The sequence below is a fragment of the Halichoerus grypus genome, chromosome 1, assembly GCF_964656455.1.
Source record: "Halichoerus grypus chromosome 1, mHalGry1.hap1.1, whole genome shotgun sequence".
In the NCBI taxonomy this organism is placed as follows: Eukaryota; Metazoa; Chordata; class Mammalia; order Carnivora; family Phocidae; genus Halichoerus; species Halichoerus grypus.
The window spans coordinates 210591628-210608717 of record NC_135712.1 but is presented as its reverse complement, the minus strand read 5'-3'; the positions used below and the strand labels follow the sequence as shown (position 1 = coordinate 210608717).

At 44.0% G+C, this 17090-nt stretch overlaps 1 long non-coding RNA gene across 1 annotated transcript; it reads right to left on the bottom strand.

Moving 5' to 3' along the window:
• Positions 1-6220: 6220 nt before the first annotated feature.
• On the bottom strand, positions 6221-14111 carry LOC144379201 (uncharacterized). Its single transcript, XR_013441640.1, has 3 exons — positions 14049-14111; positions 11878-11942; positions 6221-6517 (listed from the first exon to the last, which is right to left on the bottom strand). It is a non-coding gene; the product is annotated as an uncharacterized LOC144379201 (long non-coding RNA).
• Between the last annotated feature and the right edge of the window lie 2979 nt (positions 14112-17090).

Genomic DNA, 17090 nt, shown 5'->3' with positions numbered 1-17090 from the left:
AGAGGGGCAATGTCAGAATAACCAGAGCCCCCTTCTCTCTCCACGTCTCCCTCCACCCCCATCCCCTATAATCATGTAGGTGCTCTTCCGACATTGCCCCTCTGGGAATATTGTCCTTTGAATGGGCGCATGAGGTATCACTCATCATGATGTGTTCAAGATCGTGAACTTCTGCTCTCCTTCATAGCCCCTTGTCTCTCTCACACAAAAGGACAATGGGACTTGGGAGCCTCCAAGACATCCTTCAGTAGGGTGAATGGATACATAAACTGTGGTCCTATTCAGACACTGGAATATCATAAAGCTCTTAAAAAGAATGAACTTTCAAACCACAAAAAGACATGGAGGAATCTTAAATGCTTATTACTAAGGGAAGGAAGCTGATCGGAGAAGCCTACAGACAGTATGATCCCAGCTCTAGGACCTTCTGGAAAAGGTGAAACCATGGAGACAATAAAAGGATCGGCAATTGCCAGGGGTTTGTGGGGGCGGGAGGGATGAATAGGTGGAGCACAGAGGAGTTTCAGGGCAGTGAAAATACTCGGTATGAGACTATAATTATGATTACACATCACTACATATTTGTCAAAACCCACCGGATGTACGACACCGAGACTGAACCCTGATATAAACTATGGACTCTGAGTGATGATGATGTGTCCATGCGGGTTCATCGATTGTAACAAATGTCTCCCTCTGGGGTGATGTTGCTAAGTGGGGGAGGCTGTGATTTTGTGATGGCAGGGGGTATATGGGAACTCTATATTTTCTGCTCAATTTTGCCACAAACCTAAAACTGTTTTTTTTTTAAAATAGTCTATTATAAACACACACACGCACAATGGGACACATGAATAATACTAAAATATCCACAAACACATACTTGGAAACTTACAAATATACTGAATGATACCCACGCAATTGCACTCATGAACACAAGTATCTGTACACACACACACACACACACGCACACACACACGCGCACACACACACGCACACACACACACGCACACACGCACACGCACACACACACGCACGCACACACACGCGCACACACACACACGCACACACACGCACACACACACACGCACACACGCACACACGCACACACACGCGCGCACACGCACACACGCACACACACGCACACACACGCGCGCGCACACACACACGCACACACACGCGCGCGCACGCACACACGCACACACGCACACGCGCACACACACACACGCACACACACACACACGCACACACGCACACACATTCACGCACATAGTCCGTACTGATGCAGGTCAAGGGAGAGAGATCATCTCAAGTATGCCTTCTGTCCTTTGCATTGTCCTTGATGAGAAGAAATTTTCTGTCCACTTCATCTCTTTTTTCCCTCCCTCTGGTAGGACAAGGTCTTTGGACAAACAGATGTGAGGCAGTGACTTTGCAGATATAAAACCTGAAGACCAATGTGATTGTAGGGGATGGAGGGGGAAGGGAGAAGTGGAGAGAGGAGGGGGCTCTGACTGCTCTCCTGACATTGGTGAAACCTGTGGGGACTCAACACAGATGAAGGTTCCGTATCATCCTCTAAGGTCATTGCTGTGCCCACTGGCCCTTGCCAACCCTGAGGGCACAGCTAAAGGACATGCTGGAAAAGGCAGATCACATATAAACTTTGGGTCCTGTGATGCTGCAGTCTGCCAAGACCCCATGTCTCAGGAGCCCCTCCAGAGTCATGGCCAGAACCTGGGGTGTGCATAAGGAAGTCGGAAACTGAAGCCCCATGGAGAACGAGACACAGGCTGACAATGGAGCCTGGAGAAGAAGACCAGAGGGCAAGGGTTTCTAGAGGGTGGGAGTGCTCCCCAGTGTTCAGGGCTGGTCTGGAGGGTCTGGGAGATAAGGACTGAGCACTCACAGTAGATACAGGAACATAGTGTTCAATAGTGACCTTGAGGAAAGCAGTTTCAAGGGTGCGTGTGAGAGGTACAAGGGAGGAATCAAAGAAGGGAGGTGAGAGGGAGTGGAAACTTCACCTAAAATCTCCCCTCTGAAACCTCTCTGCATCTCCAACCACCCTCCACAACTTTCTCCTGCTGTTCTCTGAAACTGTTCTTCCCCACAATGCCATCCTTCCACCTCTTGGAGTCCTCCCTTTGTGCTCCTTTCCACATCTTCTCTTTCCCTCAAACTCAATCCTTGCTGTGGAATTGTAGGATATTGGAGATGAAAGGAACCGTATATATGGGCTAGTCCAAACCTTCCCCAAAGCTAAAACAAGCCCCCTCTAGAGCATCTCTGTCTCCTCTTGTACAGCCTGTCTTTGATTCTTTCCATGAGAAGGGAGCTCACTGTCCCTTCCAGCTCTGCCGGCCCCAGATCTATTCTTTTAGCAGAATCATATATGCATGCAATAGGTACTCAGTTCATGTTTGTGGAGTCTGTTTCATAGACTCCCCACCTCATTTCTCAATTTTCCTATCAAATTATGTATCCTAGACATGAAGATAATTGCCAAGGTGTGGAGTAGCTTGTAGATTACAGGTTTCCATTTCAAATACATGACTTAGTAGAGCATCTACTATGTGCTAGGAGCTGGGGATTCAACCCGGATAGACAGACACAGTCTCTGTCCTCATGGAACTTATATTCTAGTAGGAACATGGACACTGAACAGCTAAAGACGCAATTATTTAATTACAGTTGTGATGAGTGCCCTGGAAGAAAGAGATGTAGGAGGAATTGTAGACAGGTAGACCATGCAATAAGCTGGTCTTAATGAATGTTCAATACTCTTGTTATATTTGTATAAATAAAACTGGTTGCACAAAATCACTAAGGATGTAATATGAATAAATCTGTTCCTTAGGGGCAGAAACTTTCCACAAGGAGCTAGTGTGTATGGCAGATTGTTGAAGTAATAGCTCCCAATTTATTCACATCTGCCTGTCTCCACCCTCCTGGGGGATCCCCTCCCACACCGAGTCAGGGTTTAGCCCTGTGACTTATTTTGGCCAATGAGACAATAGGAAATGTGACAGAAGCAGAGGCTTGAGAAGCACTTGCACAGTGGAATAAAAGCGAGATCACTACAGGTCCTTCAGACATTAAAAGGATAATGAGGGAATTTTATGAACAACTTTATGTCAATAAATCTGAGAACTTACATGGCATAGACAAATCCCTTGAAATGCAAAACTACAAAAGCTTACTTAAGAAAAAATGGACGACCTAAATAGTCCTCTATTTAGAAATGGAATTTGTGACTTAAAACCTTCCCACAAAGAAAACTTCATGCCCAGATGGCTTCATTGGTGAATCCTACAAAATATAAGAAAGAAATAATACTGATTCTACACAAATTCTTCCAGAAAATAGGAGGGTGCACTTCCCAATTCATTCTATAAGGGTTGTATTATCCTGATATCATAATCAGATAAGGACATTACAAGAAAAAAACCCCCACAGACCAATATCTTTTTTTTTTTTTTTTTTTGAGAGAAAGAGAGAGAGAGAGAACTAGCGGGGGAGGAGCAGAGGGACAAGCAGACTCCCTGCTGAGCAGGGAGCCTGACGCAGGACTTGATCCCAGGACACTGAGATCATGACCTGAGCCGAAGGCAGACACTTAACTAACTGAGCCACCCAGGTGCCCCGCTCCCCACAGACCAATATCTTTCATGAATATGGACACAAACAATCCCTAACAAAATATTAGCAAATAGAGTCCAGCAATGTATAAAAAGGGAAATACATCATGATCACGTGGTGGTTTAGCTGAGGAACGCAAGGTTGATTCAGCATTTGAAAATCAATTAATCTAATTTGCCATACCAAGAGATTAGAAAAGAAAAATCAGATGAGAATCATCATCTTAACAGATGTAGAAAACTCATTTGACAAAAATCGACACAGATTCATGATACTGAAAAAAACCTCTCAGCAAACTAGGAATAAAAGATTTCCTCTATGTACTAAAAAACATCTGTGAAAACTTACAGCTAAAACAACATACTTAATAGGGAACGCTGGCAGGTTTTACCCCAAGGTTGGGGATAAGGCAAAGGTGTCTGCTCTCACTGCTTCTATTCAGCATTGTGTTGGAAGTCATGGCTGTGTAATAAGGCAAGAAAAGAAATAAAAAAGCACAAATTGGAAAGAAAAGTTAAATATGATAGTCTACATGATTGAAAAGAAGGAAAACAGGTAAAATACAATCATCTACATAGAAAATCATAAAGAATTGACAAGAAGGCTACTAGACCTATTGTGAGTTTAGCAAAGTTGTAGGATACAAGATCTATATATAATTCTGTCTCTACGTATTAACAATAGACAATTGGAAAATGGAATTGTGAAAAATCAATACTATTTTCAATATCATCAAAAACATGAAGTACTTAGAGATAAATTTAACAAGATATATGTAAGACCTGTACACGGGAAACCAGAAAGCACTGTTCAGAGAAATCAAAGAAAGCCAGAATAAACACAGAAATACACTACGTTCATGGATTAGAAGATTCAATATTGGTAATATGTCATTTCTCCCTAAAATGATCCATAGGTTCAATGCAATCCCAATCAAAATTCCAGTAGGTTTTTTTGGTAGAGGTTGGTGAGCTGATTGAAAAATTACAGAAATGTGAAGGACCTAGAATAGCTTAAGCAATTTGAAAAAGAATGAAATTGGGATGCCTGGGTGGGCCCCCCTAATAATAATAATAATAAAAAGAATAAAATTGCAGGACTTAAGCTACCTGATCTCAAGACATAAAGTTGCAGTTAAAACAATATTATGTTGGTATAAGGATAAACATATATGTTAATGGAATAGAGAGCCCATAAATATAGACCCACACATACATGATCAGTTGATCTTGATAAAGCTGTCAAGGTAACTTGATGAGAAAAGGAGAGTCTTTCTGACAAATGGGATGGAAAAATTCTGCATCTATATGCAAAAATAAATAAATAAACCTTGATCCTTACCTCACATCATATATAAAAAGTAACTCAAAATAGATTACAGACCCAAACCTAGAATTAAAACTATAAAACTTCTAGATGAAAACATAAGAGAAAATCTCTGCACCCTCTTTTTAGGCCAATATTTCTTGGTAGGACACAAAAAACAGATCATCCAAAAAACAACAAACTGAACTTAATCAAAATGTCGAACTTTGGGTCGGCCTTTCCATGATACCAATAGGAAAATGAAAATACAAGCCACAGACTGGGAGAAAACATTCTCAAAGCACATATCTGATAAAAGACTTGTATCCAAGAAAATATTAAAAACTCTCACAACTCAATATGATAAACAAGGTGTTTTTCCCCCATGGGTAAAAGATTAAACAAACACTTTACCAAAGAAGTTATACAAATAGCAAGTAACTATGTTCAGTGTCATTAGTGATCAGAGAAGTTCAAATTAAAACTGCAATGAGAGGCACTCCCACTAGAATAACAAAAATAAATTAATTAAAATTAAAAATAAAAGATAAGATATGACAATACCAAAAGTTGGCGAGGATTGTGTAGCAATTAGAACACTCACACACCTGCTGAAACAGTGTGGCCATTTTTGAAAACAGCTTGGCAGCTTCTTACAAAGTTAATAAATACACACATCATATATGATACAACTATTTCACTTTCCCACAGAAATATAAGGGCAGGGACTGTGTTTTTGTATTTCTCATCACTGTTGTTACAGATTCCAACATGGTGCTCACACATAGCTAGTGCAAACGTTTGTTGAATGAATAAGGAAAGCCTGTTTGACTCTTTGATGAAGCCCCAGTTTGAGACATTTTCTGGTCTGCAGACCCTCTTTACCTAACTCCGAGAAAGAATGTAAGGAATCCAGTTTGGGAAATGCTGGTGTAAGCTCATTCTGGAAGACAATCCCAAATTGGTCACAGAGAGACGGGGCCTCTCTCAGAATCCATGACAGGTGAGGGGACCCTGGGTGGTGGAGACTTCATTAGAGTTCAAACAGATTGCTCAGCTCACCTACCACACCTGTCAGTACACATTAGAAAGTTTAACACTCTCAAACACTCTTTACATATGGCTTGGACAACTGGTTGACCATTTGGGAAAATAATCAGTTCAAACCCTACCACACATCATATAACAAAATAAATTCCAGATTGATGAAAGGATTAAGAGTAAAAAGATGAAGTCATAAAATAAATTGATGTAAAAATATTTGCAGCATAAATGACAATGGGCATAATATCTTTAATATACAGGGAACATCTAAAATGGGTGGGCAAAGTACGGTTCACTGCTTGTTTTTGTATGGCCTGCAAACTAAGAATGGTTTTGACATTTTAAAATGATTTTTAAAAATCAAAGGAAGAGGGGTGCCTGGGTGGCTCAAGCGGTTGAGTGTCTGTCTTTGGCTCAGGTCACGATCCAGGGTCCTGGGATTGAGCCCCACATCAGGCTCCCTGCTCAGCGGGGGTCCTGCTTCTCCTTCTCCCTCTGCAGCTCCCCCTGCTTGTGCTCTCTCTCTCTGTCAAATAAATAAATAAAATCTTTTAAAAAATCAAAAGAAGAGGGCGCCTGGGTGGCTCAGTTGGTTAAGCGACTGCCTTCGGCTCAGGTCATGATCCTGGAGTCCCGGGATTGAGTCCCGCATCGGGCTCCCTGCTCAGCGGGGGGTCTGCTTCTCCCTCTGACCCTCTTCCCTCTCGTGCTCTCTGTCTCTCACTCTCTCTCTCAAACAAATAAATAAAATCTTCAAAAAAAAATCAAAAGAAGAATATTTGACAATACCTGAAAATTACATGTAATTCAAAATTTCAAAGGGTGCCTAGGTGGCTCATTTAACAAACATTAAGTGCCTGACTCTTGATCTCAGCTCAGGTCTTGATCTCAGGGTCATGAGTTCAAGCCCCTGCTTTAAAATTTTTTTTTCTTTTTTTTCTTAAAGATTTTATTTATTTATTTGTCAGAGAGAGAGAGTGAGCTCAACCAGGGGGAGTGGCAGGCAGAGGGAGAAGCAGGCTCCCCACTTGAGCAAGGAGCCCAATACGGGACCGGATCCCAGGACCCTGGGATCATGACCTGGGCCGAAGGCAGATGTTTAACCAACTGAGCCACCCAGGCATCCCTAAAAAAAAAAATTTCATGTGTCCATCAATAAAGTTCTATTGGAACACAATCATGTCCACTGATTTACATGATGTCTGATTGCTTTTGAGTTATGATGGCAGGATTGGGTAGTCACAACACAAACTTCATGGCCTGCAAAACCAAAAATATTTACTAACTGACCCTTTATAGAAAAAGGTAAGGGGGGGCCTGACCGATAGTCAGTAGAGCATGCAATTCTTGATCTTGGGGTTGTAGGTTTGAGCCCATGTTGGCTGTAGAGATTACTTAAAAATACAATCTTAAAAAAGAAGTTAAGAACACATTGATCTTAGGTCATGAAATCAGAGCCTCAAACCATTCCACCTAGAGTTTGAGAGTGAGCACGTGCAGGAGTGGGGGAAAGGGACACGGGAAAAGGGAGAAGCAGGACCCCCACTGAGCAGGAAGCCCGATGAGGGGCTCATCCCAGGACCCTGGGATCATGACCTGAGCCAAAGGCAGACCCTTCACCGACTGAGCCACCCAGGCACCCCTCTGAGTTTCTTATTTAAAAAGTCAGACCACTGACCGAGTCACTTCATCATCCTGTGCCTCAGTTTACTTATAAAGTGAAGAGCAAAGTAGGATTGTTGCACACAATAAATTAAAACATTAAATTAAAAAAAAAAATTGCACTGAAACACTTAGAATGGAACCTGGCACACGATATCACTATATGGATGTGAGCCATTCTGTTTTCAATCATAGATATTTTAAAATTGCAATCCTGCCTAGTGTTTTCAAGTGTTCTAAGAAGCAAGACTTTGCATCCATTCCCAGGGGTGTGTACCGCCTTTTCCAGGGCAACTTGTCAAGTATTTCTACATCTGAGATATTTTTGTAAGAACACAAGCAGGGAAACAATAAATATGTGCTTGTTCATTCATTTCTTCACTAATGAATTGGGAGTAGCATAAGGAATTCACCACAGAGGCACAGAGATTAACATACAAGGATATGCATCCCAGTTTCCTGTATAACAGAGGAAAGCTGCAAACAACCCAGCAGGAAAGGACAGGTTAAATAATTATGCAGCCATGGGGGCAAGGGAGAGGGGGAGGTGTCATGCTTTAAAAGAATATTTAACAAGATATATTCTGGGGCTTTAAAAAATCATCGAAATAATACAACTTTATTGTAAAAGCCTCAAATAACAGAAAAGTAAAAAATACAGAAATTCTCCCCTAAACTCTCACCCTGCCTCTTCTTTCTAAGAGGGACCCACTGTCAATTGTCTGGAAGAAATTTCCAAGGTGTCTGGTTACATACTTGTGTCCATTCTATGACATAAATGCACTCATACTGTCCTCAATGTTATGTGTTGTTGTTTTTTTTTTCCCATGGAGCAAGGTATGGAGGGATTTTTCCATGTCAATGAATATAGGTCTGTCTCATTCTTTTTAATGGCTACAGAGCGTTCTCATAGCATGCCATGCCCTAATTTGTCTAACTATGCCCCTATTGTCAGTCATGGAGACTGTTTGCCATGTTTCACTTTTACAAGCAACGGCATCATTGCAAGCCAGACTGTGATGAGCACGCGTCGTTAGGCACACGTACTTATAGGCTCAATTGTTGGATGGAGAGTGGCAGGGTCCAAGGTTAGGTGCTTTAAATACTTTGTTCCACCATAGCCAAATCCCTTCCCAAAAAGTTTCAACAATTTATGCTTCCCCTGTCCAACAGTGTGGCGACGCTCATTATCCATCCAATTCTCCATAAGACTCGATGTTTTTGATATTTTTAACATTTGCTAAATGAAAGAATAAGAATTCAAATTTGTCCCATTACTAGTGAGACTAAGCATGTTGTTGTTGTTACTTATTTATTCATTTGCTCTTTATATGTCTAGCCTGTTTGTTTTTTGTTTTATTTTTTTTTAAGATTTTATTTATATATTTGAGAGAGAGAATGAGAGACAGAGAGCACGAGAGGGAAGAGGGTCAGAGGGAGAAGCAGACCCCCCCGCTGAGCAGGGAGCCCGATGTGGGACTCGATCCCGGGACTCCAGGATCATGACCTGAGCCGAAGGCAGTCGCTTAACCAACTGAGCCACCCAGGCGCCCTGTTTGTTTTTTGTTTTAAAGACTTGATTTATTTGAGAGTGAGAGAGAGCACAAGTGGGGCGGGGAAGAGCAGAGGGAGAGGGAGAAGCAGGCTCCCCGTTGAGCTGGGAGCCCCGACTCAGGGCTCCATCCAAGTACCCTGGGATCATGACCCAGGCCGAGGACAGATGCTTAACCGACTGAGCCACCCAGGCACCCCTATGTCTAGCCTGTTTACATAGTCTGGCTGCCAACCTGGACTATATAAGGAGGCATACTGATGTAAGGTTAGGAGTACGGACCCTGGGGCCAAGCTGTTCTGATTCAGCCTCTGCTGCGTGATCTTGAACAAGTCACTTAACCTCTCTGTGTCTCTTGTTCTCATTTGTAAAGATAATAATGGTATCTATCTCATAGGGTTGAGGATTAAATTACTTTTTACATAGAAAGCACCTGGAACAGTGCCCAGGATGCCGTAAGCACTCAATAAACATTAGTAATTATCTGCACTCTGCCTATACTTTATATGGCAAATATTCCTTCCAGGCTGCTGCTTGGGTTGGTCTTTTGTCTTTGTTCATGATGACATGTTTTCATGTCATCAGATCTGTCCACCTTTTCTTTCACAGCTCTGAGTTTCAATAAAAGCAAAAATGGGTCATTTAAACTGAACATAGAGTGGGCGCCTGGATGGCTCAGTCGTTAAGCGTCTGCCTTCAGCTCAGGTCATGATCTCAGGGTCCTGGGATCGAGCCCCGCATCCGGCTCCCTGCTCCGCAGGAGGCCTGCTTCTCCCTCTCCCACTCCCCCTGCTTGTGTTCCCTCTCTCGCTGTGTCTCTCTCTGTCAAATAAATAAATAAAATCTTAAAAAACATACAAACTGAGTATGAAGTAACCTGGGAAATGAGAAGAAAATATTAATAGTGTTTGTGTCTAGGGAGTGGAATGCAGATAACTTATTTTCCTTTTTTTATATTCTGTATACTCTGAATGCTCTACTGACCACATATCATGAGTATATATTTCCAAATGAACACACATTACCTTTATTTTATTTTATTATTATTATTTTTAAGGAATTTATTTATTCATTTGACAGAAAGAGACAAAGCGAGAGAGGGAGCACAAGCAGGGGGGGTGGGAGAGAGAGAAGCAGGTTCTCCACTGAGGAGGGAGCCGGATGCGGGGCTCGATCCCAGCACCCTGGGATCATGACCTGAGCCGAAGGCAGACCGCTTAACGACTGAGCCACCCAGGCGCCCCTATGCTTTATTTATTTTAAACACACCAGTAGGCACGCCTGGGTGGCTCAGTCGTTAAGCGTCTGCCTTCGGCTCAGGTCATGATCCCAGAGTCCTGGGATCGAGCCCCGCATCGGGCTCCCTGTGTGGCGGGAAGCCTGCTTCTCCCTCTCCCACTCCCCCTGCTTGTGTTCCCTCTCTTGCTGTGCCTCTCTCTGTCAAATAAATAAAATATTAAAAAAAAAAATACATAGCAGCCTAAACTATAAAAATAAATAAACACACCAGTAACACTCTGGTTTCTCTTCAGATCGCATAAATCTTTCGCCTTTTAAACACACCAGTAATCATTTTATAATGAGAGAAAGCACCCCCTCCCCAGTGCACGTTGTTTAACCATAAAGGACAGAAGAAAGCAAAGAGTTAGCCAACCGCTGCCCACACTTAAGGCTCCCTCAGTCCGCAGTAGAAAGCTCCACCCCTGAAATCTTCACAACGGGGGCGAGACACCCAAATATCACAGCAAGATCGCCCCCTGGTGGCAGCGAAATAAGAAGCTGATCCAGGAAAGTTGTGTGTGCGTGTGTGTTGTGTCCTCTTGTAAGGAGTTCTGTTTCATCTTATTTTAATCACAAAGGAACCCTTTGAGTCAGGGACTAAAATTATGTAAAAGACCCAGGTGAGAAAAGGAAGTTACCTGGCTGGCGAGGGGCAAAATCTCCCCCAACTCTGAGAAAATCCAGGTCCCCGTTTTTTTTGTTTTGTTGTTTTGTTTTGTTTTGTTTTGTTTGACAGAGAGAGATAGCGACAGCAGGAACACAAGCAGGGGGAGCGGGAGAGGGAGAAGCAGGCTTCCTGCCGAGCAGAGAGCCCGATGTGGGACTCGATCCTGGGACTCCGGGATCATGACCTGAGCCGAAGGCAGATGCTTAACGACTGAGCCACCCAGGCGCCCAAGGTCCCCGTTTTGAATTACCCTAAATCTTCCACTCCCAAAGGTTCCCACTCAAGTCTGTGGATCTAATTCACATACCATGCAATTCACCCATGGGAAGTGTACAATTCAGTGGGCTTCAGTGTATTCAATCCCAAGACCCTGACCTGAGCTGAAGGCAGCTGCTTAACTGACTGAGCCACCCAGGCATCCCTTATTTGGCCTTTAAAAAGAAAGAAATCCTGAATTTCTGAGATGGGGGGAACCTGAGTGGCTCCTGGGATCAAGTCCTGCATCGGGCTCCTTGCTCAGCGGGGAGTCTGTTTCTCCCTCTGCTGGCTGTTCCCCCTGCTTGTGATCTCTCTCTCTGACAAATAAATAAATGAAACCTTTAAAAAATTAAGGTAAAAAGAAAGAAATCCTGTCATTTGCAATAACATGAATGAAACTGCAGGGCATTATTCTAAGCAAAATAAGTCAGACAGAGAAAGACAAACACTGTAAGGCATCACTTACATGTGGAATCTTGGGGGGGGAGTTGACTTCATAGAAACAGAGAATAGAAAAGTGGTTGCCAGGGGCTGGGAGATGGAGAAATAGGAAAAGGTTGGTAAAAGGGCACAAACTTTCAGTTATAAGATGAATAAGGTCTAGGGATCTGATCTATAACATGATGACTATAGTTGATAACGCTGTATTGTATTATTGACATTTGCTAAGAGTAAAACTTAAATGTACTCACAAAAAAAGAGGGGGGATAAATATGTGAGGTGAGGGACATGTTAAATAACTTAATGGGGGATCCTTTCACAATGTGTATATATATACATATATATACATTATATATATATATATATATGTATATATATATAAAGTCATCACATTAATACATTCTTTCATTCAGCATAATGCTTTCAAGTTTCATCTACATTGTATCATGTGGCAATACTTCACTTCTCTTTTGTGGCCAAATAGTATTCCATTGTGTGGCTATAACAGTTTGTTCATTCATTCATCAGTTGAAGGGTATTTGATTGCTATTATGAGTATGATACTATAAACTTCTGTGTATAAGATTTTGGTGGACATCTGTTTTCATTTGGGAGGGGGAGAAATACCTAGGAGACCATTCTATATAAGAGAGACCCTTTAACCAGCTTTCCAGACGTCCTGGGGTCTGACCTCTGTATGGTTGTTTTCAGAGACCTGGCCAGAAACATGTGAAGCAAAGTCCCTTGTAAGTCTGGCTCCATCAGTCTCCTCTGGTCCCACTCCTCTCGGTCAGCTCCTGTGAGCTGCAGGGCAGGCCCCCTGACCCAAAACCCAGGCCTTCACTGGAACCCCAAGATTTCTAGCATTAGCTGAGCCTTAAGCTCTAGAACCAGGGAGAAGTAGCCTGGACAGCGCAAGAAGCTCCAGTGGGAGCCCAACTAATTCTGTTAAATGATGAATGACATTCACCAAATATTTCCAATGCTCTCTCTTTTGGGCGCGGGGTAGGGCTGCTCTTTCCTGCCCTCTCATGGTTAAGTAGGGCCATGTGACTTGTTCTGGCCAATGAGAAGTGAGCAGAAATGTGTCATTTCTGGGTCAGAGTATGTAATTGCTGCACAGGGCCCCCCAGAGATTTCTTCCCCCTGCTACAGTGATCTGAAACATTCCAGATAGTGGTTGCTTCATCACCTGGGGTGAGGAGTGAGACACATGGGAAAGAATCCCTAGATGATCTGTGACAGATACATCTTGAGAGCAAAAAATTAATTTTGTATAGTTTTAGAACCCCAAGACTTTGGAGTCACTTGTTACAGCAGCATAATCTGATTTATCCTGACTGATACACCAACCCAACCACATCTTGGTACCTGGGTCCAGCCAAGGGCTTTATATGAGTTTGGTAGGGCTTCCATAACAAAGGACCACAGACAAGGTGCCTTAAAGAACAGAAATTTCTTGTCTCACAGTTCTGGAGGCTAGAAGTCAGAGATCAATGTGTTAACAGGGTTGATTCCTCTGAGCGATGTGAGGAAGAATCTGTTTTATGCCTTTTTCCTAGCTTCTGGGGGCCTCAGGAATTCCTTAGCCTTGCAAATGATGTTCTCCCTGTGTCTTCATTGTCTTCCCTCCGTGTATCTTAGTGTCCAAATTTCCCCCTTTTATAAGGACACCAGTTAGATTAATTCTGGCTTAATTTCCTCCTTAAGAACCTTATTTCCAAATAGAGTGACATCCTGTGGTCCCGGGGTTTAGGACTTCAACATCTGAATTTGGGAGGGGGCACAGTCTAGCCCATAACAGGCTCCATTCCAGCTTCAAGGTGCCCAGGGTCCCATCCTGCCCAGGATCAGTGAGAGAAGGTAGGAAATGTTGATGCCAGTATAAGTTGTCAAGACTTGGGGCACCTTAGAGGTAGGCTCTAGTGATCAGGGGGCTCCTTCTAGGTCCATGGAGGACTTCCTTCTTGAGGATTAAGTGCTGCCCCCAGGACTACAGCCTATAATGGAAATCTCAGCAAGTCCACTCCCTGGGGAAATAGCATTGGGTAGTGAGTAAGCTTATGAATATAAATCCTGGCTCCATCTCTTAACAACTGTGTAACTTAACCCCCTCATGAGCCTTGGTTTTCTCTCCTATAAAATGGGATGATAATATGCACTCCATAGAGCTGTGAGAATTCAGAGAGAACATACCTGCATCAACACAAGTCCTGATATATGGCAATTTCTCCATAAATTCATTATTGTCATTGCTGCTGATGGTGTCCATCTGTGCTTAAAGGAAAGGGGAAATGATGTGGTTTCAGCGTGGGGTTCCAAGATTCCTAGAGAGTGGGAGACATCTCAAGCATCTTTGATTGGTCTTCAGAGCTTGAATTCATTCAACAAACATTTATTGAGCAGCTACTATGGACCAGGAGCTCTTCTCTGCAAGGTTTCTCCAGTGATGGAACTAACATTCAAGCACGTCTCATACAGACGGATATAAACAACTAAATAAACAAGTAAAACAACTGTGGCTAGAGATCGTGATTTAAAAGCAAGGAAATGGGGCAGGTGGGGGTGGGGAAGCTACTTTAGACAGTAGCTTCGGACAGTCTGAAGAGGTGGTATTTGAAGATAGAGTTATTCAGCTACACAAAAAGTAAAGAGTAAAGAACAAAGGATTCAAGGCAGGAATCTGTGGAGAGTTGGAGAAAAAGAATCTGGTGTATTTGAAACAGCATGAGGGGTGTATTTGGAAGAGCATGAGTGGTATGAGGCCACTAGGGTGGAGATGTCGACAAGGGGCAAACTGGGACTGAATTTTCAGCTTAATGTGCTCCTCAAAACCTAGAGATCTCCTGGGGGGCGGGCTACGAGGGGAAGCCAGCGAGGGGGCCTTGGCAGCACCTGGGACAGCTCTCTTGCGCTGTCCATGGTGCTGACACCTGAGACCCAGTTCCCAGAAGGGAGAAGCCACCGATTCAACAGTGGGGTACAAGAGATGAAGTTCCCTACCCTCGAGGCGCTAGTGTTGCAGATATGAATAGTCAGAGTGTCAAAAATGGCTAATTAGAGGTGCCTGGGTGGCGCAGTCGGTTAAGCATCCTACTTTTGGTTTTGGATCAGGTCCTGATCTCAGGGTGATGAGCTCAAGCCCCGAGTTGGGCTCTGTGCTCAGTGGGGAGTCTGGTTGAGATTCTCTCTCCCTCTCCCTCTGCTCCTCATGCTCATTCTCTCTCTCAAATAAATAAATAAAGGGGTGTCTGGGTGGCTCAGTTGGTTGATCGTCTGCCTTCAGCTCAGGTCATGATCTCAGGGTCCTGGGATGGAGCCCCATGTCGAGCTCCCTGCTCAACGGGGAGTCTGTTTCTCCCTCTCCTTCTCTCCTCCCCCTACTCATGCTCTCTACCCCTGTCTCTCTCTCAAACAAATAAATAAAATCTTAAAAAATAAAATAAATACATATATATATATTTTTAAAAATGACTAATTATTGAGGGTCTCCTGTTGGCTCAGCCTATGTACTTGGGCAAAATAATGCCCGCCCCCTCCAAACATGCCCACATCCTAGTCCCCAGAACCTGTGAATATGTCCCCTTACATGGCCAAAGGGACTTTGCAGAAGTGATTACATTGAGGACCTTGAGATAATCTTGGATTACCTACGTGGGCCCAATGTTATCACAAGGGTCCCTGCAGGAAGAGGGCAGGAGGGTCAGCATCACGGAAGGAGAGGTTGATGGAAGCAGATGTCAGAGTGATGCAGTGTGAGAAAGACACAGCCGGCCACCGCTGGCTTCAAAGGTGGGGAATGGGGCCACATGCCAAGGACTGCAGGTGCCTCTAGAAGCTGGAAAGGCAAGATAACAGATTCTCCTCTAGGGCCTCCAGAAGGAATGCAGCCCTGCAGACACCAGGATTTTAGCTCAGAGACCCATTTCCAACTTCTGGCCTCCAGAACTGTAAAATAATAAATGTGTGTTGTTTGAAGCATCAAATTTGTGATGATTAGTTACAGAAGCAGTAGGAAAATCATACGGGACCCAAAGTCCAGAAAAGACGGCTCTTTCCTTTACAGAATCCAGGAATTGGAAAACTGGGCATTTGAATCAGGTGGTCTGAGCCCAGGCCTGTGCTCTACACTGCCTCACCATGCTGGAAATATCTTCCCTGCTGTTATGGACTGGGCTGTGTCCCTGCCATCCCAATTCATATGCTGACATTCTAAACCCCGTGCAAAGGACTGAAGGTTTGTGTCCCCTGCTTCAATTCACATGTTGAAATCCTAACCCCCAATGTAATGGTATCCGATGGGGCCTCTGGGAGGTAATTACGTCATGAGGGTGGAGTCCTCACGAGTGGGATTAGCGAGTGCCCTTATCAGAGAAACCCCAGAGACACCTCTCATCCTCTCTCTGCCAAGTGAGGGTACAAGAAGTTGGCACTCTGGAACCCAGAAGAGGTCTTCCCCACAAGCCCGCCATGTTGGCACCTTGATCTCAGACATCCAGCTTGCACCAGTACAAGCTGTGTACAAGCTGCTCAGTCTCTGGTACTTTGTTATAGCAGCCTGTACTAAGAACCCCAGGACCTCTGAATGTGACTGTATTTGGAGACAGCGTCTCTACAGAGGTAATTAAGTTAAAATGAGGTCATTAGGGTGACCCTGATCCAATATGTCTGACGTCCTTAGAAGGTGAGGAGATTAGAACACAGGAGCAGAGGGAAGACCGTGTGAGGCCATGGGTAGAAGATGGCCACCTGCAAGCCAAGGGGAGAGGCTTTAGAAGGAACCAAGCCTGCCGCCACCTTGATCTTTGACTTCCAAGACTTCAGAACCGAGAAATTGAGGTCTGCTGTTGAAGCCCCTGCAGCCTGTGGTACTTGGTTATGGCGGCCACGGCAAAGCAATATATCTGGGGACTGTGGGAAGCTCCAGCCCAGCTCCAGCTTCACCTGAGTCCGCCTTGAAGAGTAGCGCTCTCCAAGCCCAGAGAATCACAGTTAGGGTGCTCAACCCATCTCAACTGGTTCTGGGCTATTGCAAGGCGAGGAGTGGGGCTTCAGGTAAGCATCTAGAGACAGGGCATACATGAGCCCCAGGGCTGTTCTTGCCCAGCACGGCCTCTCTGGACAATGTCATCATCCCCATGGCATCAATCTCCACCACTGTCCTGGGGCCTCCAGACTGGTTCCCGGTACAAATCTCTCTTAAGGTCCCACCCCAAACGTCCAGAGCCCCTGCCATCT